General features: G+C 43.9%; 1 pseudogene; it reads right to left on the reverse strand.

Annotated features, from left to right (window-relative positions):
* The window catches only part of LOC111975872 (cyclin-dependent kinase 18-like), a 45,968-nt pseudogene extending 41,116 nt beyond the window's left edge, over nt 1-4,852 (reverse strand).
* Nucleotides 4,853-5,580: the final 728 nt, after the last annotated feature.

Below are 5,580 nucleotides of genomic sequence, written 5' to 3' on the forward strand. Positions count from 1 at the left end.
TCCCTGTCACTCATGACTGCACGGCTAGGCACGACTCCAACACTATCATTACATTTGCCGATGACACACAACAGTGGTAGGCCTGATCACCGACAACAACAAAACAGCCTATAGGGAGGAGGTCAGAGAACGGCCATGTGGTGCCAGGACAACAACCTCTCCCTCAACGTGATCAAGACAAAGGAGATGATTGTGGACTACAGGAAAAAGAGTCGAGAGGAGAGCAGATGGTGGAGAGAGATGTATAAACGCAACATGTAATGCGTTGGTCCCATGTTTCATGAGATGAAGTAAAAGATCCCAGAAAGTTTTCAAACAAACAAAAAGTTTATTTCTCTCAAATGTTATGCACAAATGTGACTCATTTCAGCAAACTAGGCATATGTTGCAAGTCACGACCTTCACAGGAGAGGCGTTTGAACATGTCTTTTTTATCAAAATGCGTTTTTTGGCAGAAATGCCTACTTAAACATTTGAACTTTCATGTGCCTTAATAACAAACCTGTATGCCATCTGTAAATATGAATGAAGTTGTTAAATTACAAGCCTAGTTGGTTTAGCCACAGAAAAAGACAAGAACCTTTCCGCTAGCCATGACTGGCTGAGATAATGAATGGGCTGGATACGGCGAGAGATGAGTTTCAGATTGGTCTGCCGTATAGCATCTTCTGTCTATGTAATCAGATGCTCGTTATGAGTAGATAATCCTTTCAACTGCAGTTTTTTCTAAATATATAACTTTAGCCATGGAGAAGGGCAAATGTGTTGCTACTGCTCTCAATAACATTGCTGCCCTGAATTTATCAGGCTAGTCAATAGCGCTACATGTCTAGGCGCTACATGTCTACGCGCTTATCAGGCGCTTCCCGCTATCAGTGGGAAAAAGTTGTGATGTACTACTTTCAGGAGGACGACCGAACCATGCAGGCTCTCTCTGAATCTGAAAATGAATCAGACGATGTGAATCCGAGTGACATGACACAATAGSCCAAGCAAGCTGTACAAACAAAATGGAAACGACACAAGACGTCTTATTTAATGAAAGGGGTTGCAGTTTGCCGTGAAGCGTTCATCCATGTATACGGGTAAGAGTCTAGCTACAGTTTCAGATATTATACCTTTCTAATTTTGTCAGAAAGTTGTTTTCATTGCAAGTTAAAGCTTACTGTTAGCTAGCTAGCTGCCGTTAGGTTGCTGGCTCGCTAGCTAACATTACGTGTATGATCTGTGGAGTAATATTATCTCAGAAATCCATTTGCATTGCTAGTTATATCCTAATGTTAGCTAGCTAACTAGCTGCCATTGAACCTATTTTGTTAACTTTAGCTAGCTATGACAATCGGTTTGTATTGCTAGTACTCTATGGATTGGGATTTTGGTTAATTTTTTGGTAGCTAGCTAGCTACATGTCTAAAACAAAAGACTCCACTTTGCCAGATGATCCCATGGCCCATCAAGTTAGCCAGGTGTGTCTGACGGTGATTACGGCTATCTATTGTATAATAATGCAAAAATATTTGTATCTGGAATTTGTCTTTCAGCATCAGTAGAACACGCCTGACTCTCCTCCACCATCTGCTCTCCTCTCGACTCTTTTTCCTGTAGTCCACAATCATCTCCTTTGTCTTGATCACGTTGAGGGAGAGGTTGTTGTCCTGGCACCACATGGCCAGTTCTCTGACCTCCTCCCTATAGGCTGTTTTGTTGTTGTCGGTGATCAGGCCTACCACTGTTGTGTCATCGGCAAATGTAATGATAGTGTTGGAGTCGTGCCTAGCCGTGCAGTCATGAGTGAACAGGGAGTACAGGAGGGGGCTGAGCACGCACCCCTGAGGGGCCCCTGTGTTGAGGATCAGCGTGGCAGATGTGTTGTTACCTACCCTTACCACCTGGGGGCGGCCCTTCAGGAAGTCCAGGATCCAGTTTCAGAGGGAGGTGTTTAGTCCCAGGGTCCTTAGCTTATTGATGAGCTTTGAGGGCACTATGGTGTTGAACACTGAGCTGTAGTCAATGAATAGTATTCTCACATTGGTGTTCCTTCTGTCCAGGTGGGCAATAGTGTGGAGTGCAGTGTGGAGTGCAATAGAGACTGCATCATCTGTGGATCTGTTGGGGCGGTATGCAAATTGCAGTGTGTCTAGGGTTTCTGGGATGATGGTGTTGATGTGAGTCATGACCAGCCTTTCAAAACACTTCATGGCTACAGACGTGAGTGCTTTTAGGCAGGTTACCGGGCAGGTTACCTGGCAGGTTACCTCATTTAGGCAGGGTACCTTAGTGTTCTAGGGCACAGGCACTATGGTGGTCTGCTTAAAACATGTTGGTATTACAGACTCGGACAGGGAGAGGTTGAAAATGTCAGTGAAGACACTTGCTAGTTGGTCAGCGCATGCTCGCAGTACACGTCCTGGTAATCCGTCTGGCCCTGCGGCCTTGTGAATGTTGGCCTGTCTGAAGGTCTTACTCAGATCTGCTGCGGAGAGCGTGATCATGCAGTCTTTTGGTACAACTGGTGCTCTCATGCATGTTTCAGTGTTATTTGCCTCGAAGCGAGCATAGAAGTAGTTTAGCTCATCTAGTAGGCTCGTGTCGCTGGGCAGCTCTCGGCTGTGCTTCCCTTTGTAGTCTGTAATGGTTTGCAGGCCCTACCACATCCGACGAGCGTCAGAGCCCGTGTAGTATGATTTGATCTTCGTCCTGTATTGATGTTTTGCCTGTTTGATGGTTCGTCGGAGGGCATAGCGGGATTTCTTATAAGCTTCCGGGTTAGAGTCCCACTCCTTGAAAGCKGCAGCTCTAGCCTTTAGCTCAGTGCGGATTCTGCCTGTATCCATGGTTTCTGGTTGGGGTATGTACGTACAGTCACTGTGGGGATGACGTCATCAATGCACTTATTGATGAAGCCAATGACAGATGTGGTGTACTCCTCAATGTCATTGGAGGAATCCCGGAACATATTCCAGTCTGTGCAAAACAGTCCTGTAGCTTAGCATCTGCTTCATCTGACCACTTTTTTATTGATCTAGTCACTGGTGCTTCCTGCCATTCACATGGCCTAATGTGAATCCTTAAAGAGATGAGTGGGGCTCAGGCTTAAGCAGGTGTGAACTTTCAAATCAGAATTACTTTCCCATTGTTCCTCAACTGCAGTGTATGATATACCATTTGCAGTGTATGATATACCATTTTCTAGCGCTTAGTCTCTACTTTTATCCAAGGAAAAAACACCATTTCAAATTTTGCTACAAAAGACCTACCGTAATTTCCGGACTATAAGCCGCTACTTTTTTCCCACGCTATGAACCTCGCAGTTTATACAATGACGCGGCTAATTTATGATTWTTWTWTTWTTTTTTCACAAGATTCACGCCGCCAAAAAACTGAGCACCGTCACATAATGTGACGTAAATCGAGCGCGCTCAAACTTCCCATCATTCTGATTACGGTAGTCATTTTGTCACCCTCATCATGGCAAAGACACGGAGAAATGCATATGATGCAGCTTTCAAGTTGAAGGCGATCGATCTGGCTGTTGGAAAAGGAAATAGAGCTGCTGCACGGGAGCTTGGCCTTAATGAAAAACCCTTCAGTAGGTGTGTCCAAACTTCTGACTGGTACTTTACTGTGTAAGTGAACACAATACCTTTGAAATCCTAAAATGAAGGGACTGTACAAAAAGTGCTATAATTTCGAAACAGTTCTCCCGATATTGCTGAAAATACCCTCAAATTAAAGCTGACAGTCTGCACTTTAACTTCATAGTCAATGTTTCGTTCCAAAGTGCTCAAGTACAGAGCCAAAAAGAAAATGTGTCACTGTCCCAAAACTTTTTGAACTCACTGTATACACACACACACACACACACACACACACACACACACACACACACACACACAGCAACACCGACACACACACACACACCAACACACAAACAACCACCACAACACACACAACACACACACAGTCATTTCTCACAATACCATTTCTGACAATAAATACTGCGTGAGTCAAACACAGAGTGACTAGGATTAACTGAAACACACAAAGTTCCAGATATGTTACAAAACAGAGCATGGTCCATAAGCACAGTAGAGAATGATGCCCTTAGAACTGCGCCAGGGTCAGTCTAAACCTGAGTGTCTCCTTTTTGGTTCTGATCATCATTTAGTCAGGATGACAGGTCCCAGACCAGCAAAATCACAGAGACATAGAGGGGGAAGGGGTGAGAGAGCGGGGGATAAATAGAAAGAAATAGTAAGAGACAGAAATAGATACAAAGAGAGCGAGAGAGAGATATACAGAAAAAGATATAGAGTGAGGGAGGGATAAAGACAGAGAAAGATTAGAGTGAGGGAGGGATAAAGACAGGCGAAGATATAGAGTGAGGGAGGGATAAGACAGAGAAAGATAATAGAGTGAGGGAGGATAAAGACAGAGAAAGATATAGAGTGAGGGAGGATAAAAGACAGAGAAAGATATAGAGTGAGGGAGGATAAGATCAAAGAGAAACGATATAGAGTGAGGGAGGGATAAAGACAGAGAAAGATATAGAGTGAGGGAGGATAAAGACAGAGAAAATATGAGAGTGAGGGAGGGATAAAGACAGAAGCAGCACAGTTGTACTTACAGGAGTGAAGAGTGTGTCCGCGTAAAGCGAAACAGGAAGCCTCTCTCCTTCTGTTCCACTGTGTGTCAAAGATTCCAGTGGTGTCTGTTGTGTCTTAATGATTAGATTTCTCTGACGAGCGCAGGCAGAAAGACGTGACTAGACTAGAGCGAGAAACAGAGATAGAGAATGTGTAGAGAAGAACAACTTCCAGTCTTCCCACCTGACAGCGGGCACGACTCAACTCCCTTCCGTCCTCGGCTGCAATGCAATCTGCTGCCTGCTGAAAAAGAAAAAAGCAAAAAGAAAACGCTGAAAGAGGAAAATCCCCAGAGGAAAAGAGAAGAGCTATATGGAGGGTTTTATAATCAGCTCCTCTATCCGTCCCCCCTCCCTCTTTCCTCCCTCCGCTCATTTTATACGCAAACAAGCCAATCACAGCTCAGCATTAGCACAGCCTTTCTCAGCCAGCCCTGCAGTGTTGACATGATTCTCACTTTAATCAACTAATGCATATATGCCTTTGTGTGTGTGTGTGTGTGTGTGTGTGTGTGTCTGTGTGTGTGTGTGTGTGTTGTGTGTGTGTGTGTGTGTGTGTGTGTGTGTGTGTGTGTGGTGAGAGTGCGACAGGAGAGAGAGACTATTTGAGACATGGTGACAGTTGACTGGTGATGTTTGAACTGGGGAGTAGTTTTAATGACATATGCCATATAGAAGAGACATTTGAAATCAAACTTTATTTATCACATGTGCTGAATACCCAGAGTGTAGACCTTACAATGAAATGCTTACCTTACAATCCTTAACCAACCAGTGCAGTTCAAGAAGAGTTAAGAAATATTTACCAAATAAACTAAAGTAAAAAAATGTTAAAAAAAATAATAAAAACATTAACATAACAATAACGAGGTTATATACGGGTACCGGTACCAGGAGTCAGTGTGCGGGGTACAGGTTAGTTGAGGTAATTTGTA

Source organism: Salvelinus sp. IW2-2015, linkage group LG1 (assembly GCF_002910315.2).
Source record: "Salvelinus sp. IW2-2015 linkage group LG1, ASM291031v2, whole genome shotgun sequence".
Taxonomy (NCBI): Eukaryota; Metazoa; Chordata; class Actinopteri; order Salmoniformes; family Salmonidae; genus Salvelinus; species Salvelinus sp. IW2-2015.